General features: G+C 40.6%; 1 protein-coding gene, 1 non-coding gene and 1 pseudogene across 2 annotated transcripts in view; 1 reads left to right on the top strand and 2 right to left on the bottom strand.

Moving 5' to 3' along the window:
* Positions 1 to 19,231, bottom strand: part of LOC129151998 (serine/threonine-protein kinase MARK2-like) — a 549,435-nt gene that overhangs the window by 34,268 nt on the left and 495,936 nt on the right. The window lies entirely within an intron of this gene.
* On the bottom strand, positions 2,563 to 15,201 carry LOC103289533 (ADP/ATP translocase 2-like; annotated as a pseudogene).
* Positions 7,399 to 7,500, top strand: LOC114232946 (U6 spliceosomal RNA). The gene has a single exon (XR_008558835.1). It is a non-coding gene; the product is annotated as a U6 spliceosomal RNA (small nuclear RNA).

Here is a 19,231-nt window from a genome sequence, read left to right as displayed (position 1 = left end):
GTGCTGGCATTTAACGTGTTTATGACGGAGTCCCAATTTGTAATATCAGCTACAATACCCACCGAAGTAGTTTTAATTATTTCTTTAATCATATCATGTTGTTTTACATCTGAAATTTCTTGAGAGTAGGGCCTATATCTTCTCACTCCTAATTGTAACACCAGAACATAGTTCTCTTGGTTGAGAAAATCTAGTTTACCTTTTCCTTGTACTCATCAGAGCAACACATTGACGCTGTTTAGAGAATGTAGATAGGCTTCTTGTGATTCTCAGAACAGGTCTGCTTTCCTTTCTTCATTCATGTTTCTATATCCTGACATGCCCATCCTCTGCCTCTATCATTTTTCCAATCACCCAAATCTTTCAAAGACCAGATTTGAGGCTTTTCCCATTTAACTTTCTCAAGTCAGAAGTATTTACTTCTACAATCCCACAGAATATTTTAATTTCTATTACCTGTACACATTGTAAGCTTGTTGGGTAGGGACACCATGATTTATTCATTTTTGTGTTCTCTGGCCTATCACACCACTCACTACAGGGCGATCTGTTTATATTGCTTACAGATAGAAAGGGCTCAGTAAATGTTTGATAATAAAATCATATCTCTTGAACTTACTTTTAGTTCTGGGTTTCTAAAATTATCATTCATTACTTCTTTATTTAAATGTTTTATTGCATTCGGATAAATATTTCTTCCTAAAGATAGAAATATGTTAGGGTTAATCTTCGAACTAAAAGTGCATAAAGATTTTAATCACAGTATAATTAAGACCTAGGGTTTTATGGAAATGCCAGTGAGTTTTGCCACAAAAGAATAATCCGCTCCTTTCCTATGAAAACAATATATTCTGTGGGACATTTGTTATAAAGGAAGTGAGGATTGTGCTTGGAAATAGTCAATTTTATTACCATTGCAATTAAAATATTTTATGTTTATTTTTTGTATGAAACTGATAATGCAAAATATTGATTAAGCATGAAGTCAGGACTCAAGATATTCCATGCATTTATTTTAGTTTGTTGTGTTAGTAACTCCAACACTTAAAGTGAGAGAGAAAATAAAAGGTAGTAGTGAAACCAACATCTAGCTCTCCTTTCCTTCTTGGGAATATGGGACTACAGTTCCCAGCAGGCTTATACCTAAGTGAGCCATGTGATAGTTCTGGCCAAGAAAATGTGAATGGTTAGTGATGTGTGGCAGTGGAAAAGCCAACCTGTTTCTCCCATTCTCTTCCTCTGTCTTTAACAACACTGGAGAACGCCACGTGTTGAGATGACAGAACCACAACGTTAAAGCAGCCTTATTTCTTTTTTAAACAAGGAACTATTTTATATATTTACCAGCAAGTCGAGGCAGATATAAGTGAACATGAACACTTGGAGGATGATCACTATTGAAAAACATTTCAGTGTATCTGTAGTCCAGTCAGAATACTATGGTACTATGCTGGGACTGACCAGCAGACCCTGAGTGATGGATGAATGGATTACTCTGACATACGTTTCTGTGAAAGAGAGGGCTAAGGGACTGCCTGGCTAAAGGAATCAGATAGCCCCGTTCACCTGCCTCCTTAAGCTTTTATTGTAGCAACAGCTTGAACTAAAATTAACTTCTAGATACTATCAGCAGGGTAAGTATCCTTGAGAAAGCATATGCTTCTACAAAGTCGTGTCTAAAGACTAAACATAGAGATTCCAGTAAAACACCCTGGGGGCTTGGACTTGTTTGGAAAAGTCAAGGCAGGGGCTGCCCCCTCGGCAAGGTCCCCTTAGGGGCCCCCGACCTTTCTGAGAATCCTCCTTACAGACTTTTCAACCAAGTCCTGTGCTTCCCCACAGTACTATGTAGGATAAGGACCTGCTCAGTGACATTTTCATTTATTTTACTATTAGTAATAAAATATTTCTCTTCTCATACATGATTCAACACATATTTTGCTTTAAAATTAATAGCTACAATAGAAGAAACAATTTTTTTAAAAAAATATTTCATATATTTTTTTCTTCAAATTTGTTATTTATCAGGAATAACTGAAATGAAATATACACTGAGTGGCCAGATTATTATGACCTCTGAACACATAATAATCTGGCCACTCAGTGTGTGTGTGTGTGTGTGTGTGTGTTTGTTTGTGTGTGTGTGTGTATTAGAGGCCCGGTGCATGAATTCATTCATGGGTGGGGTCCGGCCAGCCTGGCCAGGGGGAGGGGACATGGGCGGTTGGATGGCCTGCCTGCTGGTCAAACTCCTACTCGAGGGGACAATTTGCATATTAGCCTTTTATTTATAGGATATACACTGAGTGGCCAGATTATTATGCATTCAGAGATCATAATAATCTGTCCACTCAGTGTATAATTGAGTCTCATCATCACACTGACCATCATGGAAATGGCTTTAATAGAAAACTGGTCAGGTGAATATTATTGCTTCCCACTTACAAGCAGTAAATAGTTGTTATTGATAAATAGATAGCCAACCATTTGTCAAGAATGCTCAAGGTATGTTACATAATACAACATGCCTGTTCATGGGAGATGGAAGAGGAGACTAGAAGTTCATGTGAACTTCTTGACTTCATCATATAAGACAAGCACAGAAGCATCACCCATGCCTCTGAGAACATTGGACCATGCACCCTTGAAATAAATCTTTGCTCCATCATGAGCAATCTCCCTCTGGCAGTCGAGCATGCCTGTGTATGTGACATCTGTTCCTTTCTGCCCTCCTGACTGTATCACCCCACAGTGACAAATAAGAAGTCAACCCAACCACTACCATGAGGTACTGTGTGATCATCCAGCTGATGAAAACGTGCGTGTTTTTGGGATCTGGAAACATTCCCTTTGCAGCATCATCTGTATGGAAGTAGGCAGCTTGGTAGATGATAATACCCTGCAAAGACACATTAAAGTCTTGGTACAGGTCCTTAATCCCATCAGATTTGTGGATCTTAACCAGGCAGTTATCGAGACATTTGAACTTCCTTCCAGCTCCAGCTGTGCCCACATCAGCTGCTAGACAGGTACGGGAGAAATGAAGAAGATGCACAAAGCACAAGGAGGTGGCCCCAGCAGCAACACCTGATGCCAGATTCCCTGCAGAGTAACACCAGAGCTGGGTTCTTTTGTCCACACCACCCAGGAAGATCTGCTTGTATTTGTCTTTGAAGGCAAAGTTGAGAACCTGGGTGGGGAAGTATCTGATGACATTGGCCAGGTTACCACACCAGAAGGACAGGACTCCTTGGGGATATGGACTGTGCAGTTTATAATGCCCTTGCTTATCTGTGGTGATTTGCTTGCTGGCATGCGGCACCTGCATGGCACTTGCTCACTGGGCGCTACTGTGTCTTGGTGATAGCCACTCTACTTGCCAGGAAGTCCTTGATGAAGGACACAGTGGCATCTGTGAAAGGAAAAAAGAGGTGGGCGACTGCAGGACCGTAATAGTAATTGGCTGGGACTCCAGAGCTCTGGGCAATGGTTTATTTTTTAATCAAGTGACCAAGCTGCTGAATCTTAAGCCTTAATGAATGTTGCATCTTACTATTTCCATTGAACAACAAGACCTTCTATTTTGATTGTTCCTGATAAATAGCTACTTTCCCCCCAATGCTTTCCATTTGCCAAACAGTTATGACAGATAGTTTAACATGGTGGCTGTTGCTTTCAGGAGATCCCAACAGATGAATCTTCATTTCCCTCCATCAGGACTTCTCTACCTAGTTGGCCCAGAGTCTTGATTTTGGCTGCCAGGGCTACATTCTGCTGAATATGTTATTCCTAAAATCTCTCGATAGTCTTTTCATTCTTTTAAAAATACTTCTATCAACAGTGTCTGAACAGGTGGTCTCATCAGGATTTTCCTCTCTTGCTGTGAAGTCTTTATTTAACACAGTCAAAAAAGCAGGTTTCTGTAAGTTTATTGTAGGTTCTAAGAAATTACTTATATTGTTTTTTCTGATGGGATTCTGGTATTTGTGCAGCCATATTCTTTTGTTACATTGTTTTAGTCACCTTTTCTAATGCATGAATTTCCTTTCCATTCTGGAACAGCAGTTGTTCAACCTTTGCTTGAATGCCTTAAGCACAGGCTTTCCCATCAGACACCAATCAGAGGCTTGGAGGCTGCGCTGCCAGTCATTTGTATGTATTCTGGGGAGGACTCTGCCAAATTAAGTAAGACTCTGCCTTGAGTGCCCATATAGTTATGAACTGAGCCACTATGATCCACTGTGAGGATCAAATTCCAAAGTTCTGGCTATATTTCATCCATCATTTCTTTGATTCCATAGGGAATCGTACCTTTAATGAAGACAAATCCTATTACTTTAAACATTTATTCTTGATAATAAAAATCCAACCAGGGCTCTAACTAATGAACTGGCAAATTATTTTACTATACCCTATTAAAGGTATTAGTTGGTATTGGCTGCTTTTGGGACATTTAATTATAGAGTTTTGGTAGAAATATAAGAAATACTAATTTGCTCCCTGAAGAATCTGTGAGCAGTCTGGGCACAGAAAAAATATAAGATGAACTGAGACATCTTATTGGGCAAGAAAGTAAGAGAAATACTCAAAGACGAATGAGGTATGTCAAAAGAATATTCAAGTCAGCTTGAAGGGACTTCTGTTGGTAAAATTGGGAGGCTAATTGAACATTAAAAAAGAATACTTACTGTGACTGGTTGTAGTAAGAGAAGAGGAGACTTTTATAGGGATTTTGACTTAAGGGGAACAATCTATCTATATAAAGCCTAAACGACTGTCGCAATCGAATAGATGACCGAACAGGCTGTGTGGGGTGACCAGGCTGGCAGGGGGGTTAGTGATGGACGACTGAATGATTGAGCAGCAGGCTGCGTGGGGCAACCAGGCCGGCAGGGGGGGCAGTGAGGGTCGACCAAACAACTGAACACCAGGCTGCGTGGGGCAACCAGGCTGGTGGGCGGGGGAGGGGCAGTTAGGAGTGATCAGGCCAGCAGGCAGAGGCCATTAGGGGTGATCAGGCTGGCAGGGGGGCAGTTAGGAGCAACCAGGTTGGCAGGGGGGGCAGTGAGGGGAGATCAGGCTGGCAGGCAGAGGCAGTTCAGACTGGCAGGGGTGGCAGTTAGGGGTGATCAGGCAGGCAGGCAGGTGAGTGGTTAGGAGCCAGCAGTCCAGGATTGTGAGAGGTATGTCCAACTGCCAGTTTAGGCCCGATCCCCAGGATCCCAGATTGGAGAGGGTGTAGGCTGAGCTGAGGGGACCCCCCCCCCCCGTGCATGAATTTTGTGCACCGGGCCTCTAGTCCTATATAATAAAAGAGTAATATGCAAATTGACCATCACTGCAACACACAAAGATGGCTGCCCTCATGTGGACACAAGATGGCCGGCAGGGGAGGGCAGTTGTGGGCGATCAGGCCAGGAGGGGAGGGTAGTTGGGAGGGGCCAGGCCTGCAAGGGAGGACAGTTTGGGGGGACAAGGCCAGCAGGGGAGGGCAGTTGGGGGGAACAGGCCTGCAGGGGTGGGCAGTTGAGGGGGGACCAGGCCTGCAGGGGAAGGCAGTTGGGGGCGAACAGGCCTGCAGGAGAGGGCAGTTGTGGGCGAACAGGCCTGCAAGGGTGGGCAGTTGGGGGTGACAGGGCCTGCAGGGAAGGGCAGTTGGGGGCGAACAGGCCTGCAGGGGAGGACAGTTAGGTGTGGATTAGGCTGGCAGGGGAGTGGTTAGGGGGTGATCAGGCTGGCAGACAGAAGCAGTTAGGGGCAGTCAGGCAGGCAGGCAGGCGAGTATTTGGGAGCCAGCAATCCTGGATTGTGAGAGGGATGTCCGACTGCCCATTTAGGCCCTATCCCACCAGGATTGGGCCTAAACGGGCAGTCAAACATCCCTCGAGGGGTCCCAGGTTGGAGAGGGTGCAGGCTGGGCTGAGGGACACATACACCCCCGTGCATGAATGTTGTGCACCGGGCCTCTAATAATAATAATAAAATACCTATCTATATCAGAGGATAAGAGGATTGATGAGATAAATTTTGTAAGCAAAGTGTTTTGAACAGTCCCTGGAACATAGCATGTGCTAAATAATTATTGTTACTTTTACTATTATAATTTTGTATAATACCCACAATCCATTAGGGAGCTGCCATACCAGCCCTCTGCTTTTATTTTATTTTATGGAAAATTGTTTTATTTTTCCAGCTTCTTTGAGATATAATTAATTGACATGTAACACTTTAAATTTAATGTGTACAACATAGACTTGAAACACTTATATATTGCAAAATGATTACCATAATAGTGTTATTTAATACCTTTATCACTTCATATAATTACCACTTCCTTTTTGTGGTGATAAAATTAAAAATCAGAGCACAAATACATGATATAGAACCAGAAAATAAAGAGCTGGTTTTTTAAAAAGATAAACAAAATTTAATATCAGAGGATAAGAGGATTGATGAGATAAATTCATTTTATAATAGAAATTTGTACTCTTTGACCAACATTTGCCCATGCCTCTTCTCCCCCCAGGCCCTGGCAACCACCACCATTTGTGTCTCTCTTTTATTGTGATGTCCTTATCTGGCCTTGGTAATGCAGAGTAATTCTGATCTCATAAAGTGTATTTGGGAAAGTTCCCTGCTCTCCAATTTTTGGAAGATTTTGAGAAAGATTGATATTAATTGTTCTTTAAATATTTGGTAGAATTCACCGGGGAAACCACCTGGTCCTGGGCTTTCCTTTGTTGGGAGATTTTAAAAAAATGATTTTTAATGATAGTTTACTGTTGGGGAGATTTTTTATTCTGATCAATCTCCTTACTTGTTATTGGTCTGTTCATAATACTTGCTCCTTCCAAGATTCAGCCTTAGTAGGTTGTAAGTTTCTAGGAATTTATCCATTTCTTCTATGTTATCCAGTTGTCGGCATATAATTGTTCATGGTCCTCTCTTACTATCCTTTGCATTTCTGTGATATCAGTTGTAACATCTCTTGCTTTTCTGATTTTATTTATTTAGTCTTGTCCCTCTTTTTTATAAGTCTATCTAAAGATTTGTCAATTTTGTTTATCTTTTTAAAAAACCAGCTCTTAGTTTCATTGATCTGTTTTGCTTTATTTTCTGGTTCTATATCATGTATTTGTGCTCTGATTTTTGTCATTTCCTTTCTTCTGCTAACTTTGCAGCCCTGGGCTTTCTTACTCTGGACTTGCCTTTTTTTTTTTTCTTTTTTAAAAATATTCACTCATTTAGATTTTTTTTTTTTTCTTACTGTAAGTTATCTCAGAAGTCACTGTGATAACAGAAGTTGGTGAAGTCAAAAGTTGTGAGATAGCTACTATAGTCCCCACCCTAGGAGATCAAGAACCACCATCTAGTAGGTGATCACCAATACGTAACAGTACTGGCTTCAGCAGCACATACTAAAACTGGACAGATACAGAGATTAGCGTGGCCCCAGGTGCAGGGATGACAGGCAAATTTTGTGACATGTTCCCTATTTTTTGATGGAGAGTAACTAGATTTTTGGGGGTGATTACTTTGTAGTGCATATAGATATTGAAATATAATGCTACACACCAGAAACATGTAAAAAGAAAAAACCCTAAATGTATCTGAAAAACAACACCAGGCTAATCAGGCCCCTTCTATGGAGGAGGCAGCACTCAGGAGTATGTGAACTAGTTCGAGGCAACCTGGGCAAGGACCCAGCCTGTGCTTCTTCCCTCTGCACAGGCTGCATGTTTGGAGCAGGGAGGGAAAGAGAACAATAATGACCAGTTCCAGAGCAGTAAGAAAGGCTGGGAGACAGAAAACCTGAAAATAGCGCACTGCTGATTTATCGCCTGAGCAGAGGGACTGGGTAAGAGCTGCAGGGAGCCATCCCCATGCAAAGGCAGAACTTGGTTCTAAGGTGTCAAGTGTAATATATTTTAGAACGGCATGGTAACTTTTGTGTCTGGGAAATTTCTTGGGATTTATGGAAACTTGATTCTAATCAAGAATCAGTATAAAAAACGGGGAAGCGCTCCTATTGGTGAGCTGATTGAAGCATGAGGGTATACACCCCAGAGGCCACAAGAGGCCCAGGAAATCAAGAGCAGCCTGGACAGGGGCACGTAGGGAGAGGTGACCTTGTGGTCAGTGAACCTTCAGTGCCGAGATAGCTCTGGCCAGTTGGGGTTTGCTTGGCTGTGAGTGTCCCTGCCTGAATTGCAGGAGTGCCTCATCAAGGAGCCTGTGAGGAATCACACCCTTACCTGTCTCTCTCTCTTTTTGGAGCATTTTAAAACTCTCATCTTAATCCTATTCCAATTAATGTTCACTGGGGTTGTCTTTGAAGTAGTATTAGTTCACCATAAAACCCTTTAGCCTTCCTTCAAGTCATTTGAAAAGTCTACATATAAGAACAAATAAAAATGTCTCAAGGTCAATTTCACGTTTCACAGCTTTAAAGAGCTATGTTTTAGAAATCATGTTTTAGTACCAAGTGCAGCTTCAATTTTATTTGTAAGATAACGCCAAAAATAGGGTTTGTGATCTAGACACTCACTAAATGCAAGACTCCCCTGGGACAGAGCAAATGCATAAATCAAGGGAGCCATAGAAGGCTTTTCACCAGTGTGGTTAGCCATAGAAGGGTCTGAGGTCAAATAGATTGTGTGTGCCCTTGGGTATAGTATTTAGTCTCTCTAAAGTGACTCAGTTTCTCATACATCAAAAGATTCACCAAGTGACAGTGAGCATGCTACAGTGCCTGTTCAGTATACCTTTTATCTTTTCTTATGGACATTTTTTTTAAAGAGCAGTTTTAGGTTCACAGCAAAATGAGGGGAAGGTACAAAGATTTTTCTGATCTCCCCTGATGCACACATGCATAGCCTCCCCCATTATCAACATCCCTCATCAGAGTGGTACATTTTTTATACCTGATGATCCTACATTGACACATCATAACCACCCAAAGTCCATAGTTTATGTTATGGTTCACTCATGATGTACATTGTAATGGTTCAGGGGTCCTCAAACTTTTTAAACAGAGGGCCAAACAGGGGACCGTTGGAGGGCCAGACTATAGTTTAAAAAAAAACTATGAACAAATTCCTATGCACACTGCACATATCTTATTTTGAAGTAAAAAAACAAAACGGCAAAAACACCTGCATGTGGCCCACGGGTCATAGTTTGAGGACGCCTGGTTTAGACAAATGCATTATGACATGTGTCCATCATTATGGTATTATCAGAGTATTTTTACCATTCTTAAAATCCTCTGTTTTGTAACTATATATACCTCAACCAACCAGAATGATCTTTTTAAAAATATATATTTTATTGATTTTTAACAGAGAGGAAGAGAAAGGGATAGAGAGTTAGAAACATCAATGAGAGAGAAACATCGATCAGCTGCTTCCTGCACACCTCCTACTGGAGATGTGCTCACAACCAAGGTACATGCCCTTGACAGGAATCGAACCTGGGACCTTTCAGTCTGCAGACCGACTTTCTATCCACTGAGCCAAACTGCCTAGGGCCAGAATGATCTTTTTACACTCCCCATAGTTTTGCCTTTTCCAGGATGCCATTTAGTTGGAATTATACAGTATGTAATCTTTTTAGATTGGCTTCTTTCATATAGTAATACCCATTTAAGATTTCTCCATGTATTTTCATGGTCTAAAAACATCTATATAATAAAGAGGTAATATGCAAATTGACCGTCACACCCTCACACAAGATGGCCTCCCCATGTGGTCACAAGATGGCCGCCACAAGATGGCTGGGCAGGGGAGGGCAGTTGTGGGCGATCAGGCCAGCAGGGGAGGGCAGTTAGGCGTCGATCAGGCTGGCAGGGGAGTGGTTAGGGGGTGATCAGGCTGGCAGGCAGAAGCGGTTAAGGGCAAGCAGGCAGGCAGGCAGGCGAGCGGTTGGGAGCCAACAGTCCCAGATTGTGAGAGGGATGTCCAACTGCAGGTTCAGGTCCTATCCCTGTGGGATTGGGCCTAAACCGGCAGTCAGACATCCCCCGTGGGGTCCCAGATTGGAGAGGGTGCAAGCTGGGCTGAGGGACACCACCCCCAGTGCACAAATTTTGTGCACCGGGCCTCTAGTTTCTTACTAATGCTGAACAGTATTCCATCGTCTCATGTAGCACAGTTTACTTATTAATTATCCTAATGAACATTTTGGGATGTTTTTAAGTTTTAGCAATTGTGAATAAAGCTACTATAAATATCTGTGTACAGGTTTTTAGTGGACATATATTTTCAACTCCTTTAGGTAAATACCAAAGAGTGTGCTTGCTAGATTGTATGTTAAGAGTATGTTTATTTTGACCCTGGCCAGTAGCTAAGTTGGTTAGAGCATTGTCCTGATATGCCAAGGTTGTGGGTTTGATACCTGGTCAGGGTACATACAAGAAGCAACCAATGAATGCATAAATAAGTAGAACAACAAATCCATGTTTCTCTCCCTTCCCTTCTCTGTCTAAAATTAATTTTTAAAAGAGTATGTTTAAATTTTTAAGACACTGACAAACTGTGTTACAAAGTGGCTTTACCACTATGCCTCCCAATAGCAAAGAATGAGAGTGCCTATTGGTCCACATCTTTGTCAGCATTTGGCATGGTCAATGTGGGGATTTTTACCATTCTCATAGGTGTGTAGTGGCATCTCCTTATTGTATTATTTTGAATTTCCCCAATGACACATGAGTGAAACATCTTTAAAAAAACATTAAATTTTATTATATTCATTTAAAACAAAATTTGGTGGTGTATAGCCTTTTATACTATTCTTGTATAGTCCTTTGTATTCCTCTGGTGTCTGTTATAAGCTCTCATCTTTCATTTCCGATTTTGTTTTGAGTCTTCTCTCTTTTTTCCTTACTGAGTCTAGCTGGAATTTCACCATGATTATTAATCTTTTCAATGAACCAGCTGTTCGTTGCTTTCATTTTTTTGTATTGTCTTTTCATTCTCTATTTCATTTAATTCTTTTCTTATTTTTATTATGTTCTTACTCCTACTGACTTTGGGCTCTGTTTGTTTTTATTTTTCTAGTTCTTTAAGGTGAAATATTAGTTGTTTAGTTGAGATTTTTTGTTTTTGTTTCATGAGTTAGGCCTCTAATGATAGGAACTGTTGTCTACCGTTTTTGTTGTATATCAGAAATTTTGATATATTGTATTGTCATTCTCATATTTTCTCTCTATATCTTTTTTAAAGTATATTTTTTATTGATTTTTAGAGAGAGAGGAAGAAAGAGGGATAGAGAGATAGAAACATCATCGATTGGCTGCTTTGTGTTTGTACCCTACCAGGAATCTAACCCACAATCTGGGCATTTTCCCTGACTAGGGATCGAACCTCTTGGTTCATGGGTTGACACTCAACCACTGAGCTACACCAGCTTGGTTCATGGATTGTACTTTTGATGATGTAGCTAGAATGTCATCACCATACCCAAGTTTATCTAGGCTTTCTCCTGTGTTATCTTCTAAGAGTTTTATAGTTTTGTGCTTTACAGTTAGGTCTGTGATCCATTTTGAGTTAATTTTTGTGAAGGGTGTGAAGTCTGTGTATAAATTAAATTTTTAACATGTGAATGGCAGTTGTTCCAGCACCGTTTGCTGAAAAGACTGTCTTTGCTCCATTCTATTATCTTTGCTTCTTTGTCAAAGATCAGTTGACTATATTTATGTGAGTCTATTTCTGGTTCTATTTCTCTATTTAGCTTCTTTTTTTCCCACTCCTGTAAATTCCCCTCCTCTATTCTGTAGTTTGACCAGTGAAAAGGGTTGGCTTTATTCATGTTACTGAGTATGCTGTCTGGCTCTCATGTCAGTGTTTCAACATTTATCATTTGTGTTATAAATCATCACTTGAGACTTATCAAGTTTCCACTAGGATTCAGTTGTCCTTGATAGAATACACCAGTGGCACGATTGCTGTTCTTAAGAACCAACATTCTAACAGGACAAAATATCTTTGAGAGCATCTTGCTTCTACTTTTCTCCCCAAAGTCTATCTAAATTACATTTGACAGATAAGGAATTTTCAGGAATGCTTCAAGTACAGTGCAGATTCTGTTTCTTTCTCTGCCTCTCTATTTCTTGCTGCATTTTGTCTCCATCTGTTTGAATCCCTGTCCCGCATTTAGAGTAATATCCCCCTTATGAAACATTTCTATAAATGAATTTATTTCTATAAATTTGTCCTGAACTTTCAGTTCAGATTTTATATAAGCTACCGTCAGAATTCATATGAATTTCCAGTCACTCTTGATGCTGATAATTTTAAAAAGACATACCTGGAAGTTTGGAAAAGAAAATGAGGGAAGCCAGGTGGCGAAGCAGGAGCAAGAGTTTTTGCTGTGCACCCCTGGGAGAGAGCCAGGAAGCTGAGCCAAGGTACACCTGAGCCAGATGGCAGCACTGCTGTCTGTGAGCAGGAGGAAGCCTGGGGAGGTGAGAGAAACTGCTGGAGCTAGGCCTGGGGTGCTGCAACCTTCTGGTATGTTTCCAGCATAGAAGCATCAGGGAGGCACTAAGGCTGTACAACCTAGAACTTACATGAGAAATCTGAGAAATACCAATTCAATTACAGGGTAAGCTAAAAAAAATCATAGAAAGTTTACTCAAAGATTTTTCATCTCAAGGTTCAGATAACTATGGAGACTGCCGGTGGCCTATTCAATGCTAGTCTCTTTTTTATCCTTACTGAAAAGAACCTTCTCTTCAATCAGGGAGGCAATACACCATCTGAAAACTGCATTACCCAGCCTTCTTTGCAGTTAGGGGTGGACATGTGGCTAACTGGAGTCAGTGGGTACAGGTGGCAGTTGCCGAGTGGGGGACTTCATGGGAAGTGCCTTCAAAAGGGGGCTAACTCAGTCTGCAAGTTCCTTTGGCCTTTCCCCCTTCCTATCTGAAATAGAGTTGTGGTTCCTGGAGCTGTTGTGGCCAATTTGTAAATGTGGTGACACCTTGAGGTTAGAAGATGTGCTAAGGATTGTGGAGAAAAAGATAAGAGGCTAGGACACTGACATCATGAAGCCACTATATTATCCAGGGAATGTTTTCCTATTTATTTATTTACTTATTTTACATATGAGAACTGTTGAATCTCTATGTCAGATGAATATAACTTAAAAAATATTTTTTATTTCGGTGAGGAAGGGAGTGGTGGAGAGAGATAGAAACATCAATAATGAGAGAGAATCATTGATTAGCTGCCTCCTGCATACCCTACACTGGGGATCGAGCCCACAATCTGGGCATGTGCCCTGACCGGGAATTGAACTGTGACTTCCTAGTTCATAGGTTGATGCTCAACCACTGAGCCATGCCAACCAGGCTGAATATAACTTCTAGTGGAGAGAGACTCTTCATCTCTTATACAATATTGAGATATAAGAAGGAGAAGCCCTCCCACTCTGAATCATAAAATCATAAAGGCATTTAACCTTGAATAAAGGACCCGACATTGAAAAAGTTAATCTTTTTCTTTCAGATTAAAATTCTGTTTTTCTTTCAGATTACAAAAAAATAATTCCTGTTATAAGAAAAAATTCAAATGAAACTGTACAAAATGAAAAGTGAGACTATCTTCTGATTTCTACCCTCCAGAGTAACCACTGTTAATTGGGTTTGTGTTGTTAAAAAAATTTCCCTCTTTATACACATAAAAAATAATAAAAAAAAATTATTCTTGACAAGCATGTTTTCCATAAGGAAAATAGATTTAAAAAGTATCTTGGGGGAGATCCTTATATTGAAAACAGATTGCAACATCTATATATATAAAAGGCTAAGTGTCTGTCCGTCCAACCGGTAGCTGTGAAGCACACTGACCACCAGGGGGCAGGTGCTCAATGCAGGAGCTGCCATGACGCACACTGACCATTTAAAAAGAAATGGCACCATGGACCTGGCACTGACAAACAAACACTTGGCATCCCCCAAGTGCAGTGATGGCGAACCTATGACATGCATGTCAGCACTGACACGCGTAGCCATTTCTGATGACACGCGGCCGCTGAGGTGGCCGCATGCCGAAGATAAAACATTTGCTGCTCCTGAGGATGAAACATTTGCGAAATAATGTTTTTTCCTCAAAGTGACACACTACCCGAGTTATGCTCAGTTTTTTGGTGAAGTTTGACACACCAAGCTCAAAAGGTTGCCCATCACTGCCCAAGTGGAACACAGGCCCTGCCACCACCCAGGAGCAACACCCCACCAAATCACAGCCAATGCTGCTAAGACTCCATGGCACAAGATGCAACCCACAGCCCAGCCCAGCCCAGAAACAGTCGCTGTTGATGCCAGGTAATGACATCACGTGGCAACGCCCTGCTTCCTCTCCCTAGCAACTAGACTCCTTGGAGTTTCTTCAGCCCAGGAACCCAACTTGCTTTATAGCCAGGTGCAAACATTTTACAATTTAACCAAATGTTTGTGAAGCGTTTTCAGGTGCTTCATCTCATTTGATCTTCACAGAAGTCCTGAAGTAGGTAGATCGGAGACTTGGTAGAATCCCATTTTCATTAGCCGGAAAATGGAGATTTAGAAATTTTAGAAACTTGACCCGACTGAAAAGAGGTACGAAATGGTGGAACTTGAAAATGACTTCAGGTTTTCTCACTGCACAGAATATAGTCAAACACTGCTGCAGTTCTCCCTGCATGATCTACAATAATAATCTGCTTTGTGTTGGTATTTACTGCTGTGTTGCTGACAATTACCTGAAAGAGAAGTTGGGATGCTTCACTGGGCTGGAAAAAGTGTAGCTAAATCAGAAAGCAGGTCTAACTAAGCAAGTTTATCTATATACATAAAAGGCTAAGTTGACTTGCACATGTGCAATACATATAAAGCTCTTGCTGGCGCGAATTGCACGTGTGTGTTTCGATTTGTCATTGTCGATCATGAATTTGATTAACACTTCTATTATAGAGAAAGGGCGAATAGTGATATTAAAATATTTCTTCTAATTAATTCCCTTTCAATGTGAATGAATCCGTGCATCGGGATACTAGTATATAAATAAAATTAACTATACTGTAACTATTGTTACTACTTCAATATATGTAAAATAAGATCACTGATAATCTCATTTCCCTGAGTGATTATTTGAAATCCAAATTCCTCAATGTCAGAAGATTGCCTGATTTGCTTTTCTACCTACCCTGTCCATTCCCCATCTTCCCTCCTTCCCTTTGGTCTGAACAGATGTGTGCCTTTTACCTTTGCACTGATCCCCTCCCTCCCATCTCCTGTAGATCTTGCACCATTCATTATATTTTTTCCTCTGAGTCTTCATCCTCTCCCTCTTTGTTATTCCACTCAACATATACAAATGTTCTCTCTCCTTTGTCTAAAAATATGAACAAAAATATTTTCTCTGACCTTATGTCTACTACTAGCTACTGCTCTCTCTTTCATCACAGCATCACACTTGAGAGTGTGTTCTGCATTTGCAGTCTTCCCCACATTCATGAAAATCTTGCTTTGGTCTCCACCATTCAAATGATTTCCTAAGTGATCCATTCAGTGGATAACATCTTGCTTTAATTTTATCAGCATCTGTTTCTGCTGGCTCCTCCCTTCTTAAATCATCCTCCCTTTGTACTCACAACCCCACCACATACATTGTCTTTTACTTCTCCACCTCACCTGTTTAGGTTCTACTTTTTAACATTTGTATTTTCTCTACAAGAGAGGCTTCCTGACCTGGAAAAAGAAGGGTGGGTTGGTGGGTGGGTAGGTTGAAGTTGTGTTTGCATAGAACTTTACCTGTGCTAGAGAAAACACCAATTGCCATATGAAAGACTGAGGTTGTGATTAAGTGAGAGTAAAGGGGTCAAAAGGTGTCACCCTCATTAGCATTATTGTATACCTACTCTATTTCCACAGTTTCCCCGCTATGAGATGATGACGCAAAATACATTGAGATAGTGAAAATCAGCCCAGCCTTAGCCTATTTGGCTCAGTGGATAGAATGTCAGCCCTCGGACTGAAGGGTCCCAGGTTTGAATCCGGTCAAGGGCATGTACCCTGGTTGCAGGCTCGATCCTGGCCCTGGTCAGAGCTGAGCAGGAGGCAGCCAATCAATGATTCTCTCTCATCATTGATATTTCTATCTCTCTTTTCCTCTCCCTTCCTCTTTGAAATCAATAAAAATATACATTTCTCTTCTTTTAGCTAATGAGTCCATTATCTATCTAGTTACCCATCTATTTAGTTTTTTTTAAAAAAATATATTTTTATCGATTTTTTACAGAGAGGAATGGAGAGGGATAGAGAGCTAGAAACATCGATGAGAGAGAAACATCGACCAGCTGCCTCCTGCACACCCCCTACTGGGGATGTGCCCACAACCAATGCACATGCCCTTGACCAGAATCGAACCTGGGACCTTTCAGTCCGCAGACCGACGCTCTATCCACTGAGCCAAACCGGTTTCGGCTATTTAGTTTTTTTAAGCCAAGTTTTTAAAAAATCATTCTAGAATCTTTTCTCATTTTCATTTTACTCATTACTAAGTTCTGTTGGGTCTTAAATATGTCTCAAATGTATCTTTGTTCTTCATCTTCATTCATGAGATTAGGTCCTCATCATCATGGATTAAGTTTTCACCATTTCACACTGAAAGCTCCCTCCCTCCATTTCTAGTATTTTCTCTCCAAGTACTAGGGTCCTGTTGTTATATGTGAGTAGTTTTTGTTATATACATAAAATAGTCATTGAGCTCTCTAGCCATGTGGGTTAAGATATTCCCACATTATGTTGAAGGCTACTATCGTACTAATGTTAGTCACACACAAGGAAGAAATGTAACTCACAAATTAGAAACAAACAAAGATGGAATGTTACAGTGGGCAACATAATGGGAATCTGCTCAATTATTTTTGTCTATGAAGGTGTTGAGAGTCTATTAAGAGTAGTGGGTTGTAATTCTTTTATAAAACCAGAATTGGAGCTGGGAACACCTGTTAATTCTTGGGTCTCCAATGCAGGCATCTCAGGTAGTGTGTATGTGTAGTAGAATAGTACCGGTGAGACTCAGGGGTAAGCCTCCTAAGGAATTATCTGAAATCTGCAAGTGATAAGCCTGACTGGCCATGATTCTGTTCCTTCCATTCTTCACGTTGAATTCCTTTTTATTCTACCTTAGAATGAAATAAATTCTCCTCAAATGTTCCCATCTAAAAGAAAAAGGATTTATATCTATTTCTGAATCAGGCTATTAAGGGGCTCTTAATACCTAGGGAGAAAGGATAAAGGGATACTAGACACCACTTGGTTAGTCTTAGGAAATTTTACTTCAAAGCTAAATGTTGGTGAGCTTAGGTTTTGTTAAATTAAAAGATGTGAGATTCTCTGATTTTCATCTGCTTTGTGAAATGAGACTGTTTTTATGACTTGTCTCCCTCAACCTTAGCACAGGGCTTGGTATATAATATGCCTAATGGATATTTCTGCAAATAAACATTCTCATTCACAAAAAGAGCACTCTGAAGAGGACCAGAGAAGGGTAGAGATGTGCAGGAAAGAGTTCCAGTTATTGTTCTGAGACACGAGTGTCCATTACCTATTTGAGGGGGCAGTGAATAGACAAGGTTCATTATAAGGGTAATTTTTTTCAGATGCTCCTTTTTGTGGCCAACTATATATGGTGGATGAGAAGTCAGAAGGCTCTTTTAAAGATCAAATTATCTCTTTAGCTTCAGTTTTCAATTTTCAATTATATCAGGTTGTCTTGTAGTTGTTTATTGGTCTATTGTATTCTATGGAATATCTATACTGCTGTCTATCCCCTGCCTTTAGGGCACATTATTAATTTTTCTTAGCATTATACTCAGCAATTATTCAATAAGTGCTATACGATAGCAAAATACTGTTCATGTTTTTATGGTATATTTTGATTTTAAAAACATCTCATGTAGTTAATACTAAGTTTATAGAGCAGTCATGTTGGTGTGTTTCTATCTTGTAGGATCTAGGTTAATTTTAAGTTGGATAGACTTTTTCAGTTTCTCATTAATAAGTTCAGTCCCTTTTTATATGGATGAACTTTTTATGTTTTTTGGTTTCTGTGGGTTCATGCTGAGTTAAAAGCAATTTCATGTCACCCATTATTCTACTATTTTACTTTTCCATTATTATTCATTGTAGCAGATAAAACACAGAATTTTTCAGTCATGAAAACCTGAAACATCAAAGCTTTGGTATTCATGGTTTGAATTTCATGATATTAGAGGAAACTCTTCCCTAAATGAAAGTGGTCCAGAATGGACTCCCTGAAAATGTAGCAATGGGATCAATTTTGGATGTTTTTCAAGCAGCTGCTATATTCCACTTATGAATGTATGTTCAACATTTTAATTTAGTATTTAAAAGATGGTTTAGGAGTATCATCATTTCTCAGTGTTTATCTTTGTTGGAAAGGAAGCTGAGTATTTCTTTGTTGGAATTACCAGGAGTTACAAATTGAAATATACAACAAAAGCAGTTCCCTTCAGAACATGGCTCCCAGAGGCCATCTCTTGGGATGAAGATAAGGAAAAGTTTTTGGAGGAGGTACTCTCCACTATAAATGCTTTTAAATAAGAGAATAAACAGAGACCAGTGACTGTACCCTTTGTGCTAGATTGTCTGTTATCAACTTGGAATCAGCTCCAAACTCCTTGTACGATCTTTTCTTTTTTAAGAGCAGACAACTGGGTTTTCCAGAATTCTCTTCCCTTTTCTAACACTGAAGCTGGATTAGAGCCTGCCAGTAAGAGGATACTGGAAAGTGAAAGAGGAGGGGCCATAATTCTTTGAGGAGTTGCTTAAGGCAGTGAAGATATGAAGTTTGAGGCAACTTTAAATACATTCAATTCTATGCTATAGGCTCAAGTTTTCAGCAATGAATTTTGTGTTACTCCCCCAGCTCTTTGAGCTACCTTTTATTCTTATACTAGAGGCCCAGTGCATGAATTCATGCACAAGTGGGGTTCCTCAGTGTGGCCTGTGGGGATTGGGCCAAAACCGGCAGTCCAATGCCTCCTGCCACTCCTGCCTGCCACTCCCGCTCATCCCAGCCCCACAGCGCCTGCTGTGGGCTCACGCCCAGTCAGTCCTGATCAGGAGAGGCTCATGCCACTGCAGCAGCACTCACCAGCCATAAACCCTGTATCTGGCACCCGTCCAGAGGGGGATGGAGGGGGGCTGGGATGCTATCAGCCC

Source organism: Eptesicus fuscus, chromosome 17 (genome assembly GCF_027574615.1).
Source record: "Eptesicus fuscus isolate TK198812 chromosome 17, DD_ASM_mEF_20220401, whole genome shotgun sequence".
NCBI lineage: Eukaryota > Metazoa > Chordata > Mammalia > Chiroptera > Vespertilionidae > Eptesicus > Eptesicus fuscus.
Note: the sequence above shows the minus strand (reverse complement) of the source record. Positions and strands in the feature narration are given on the sequence as shown.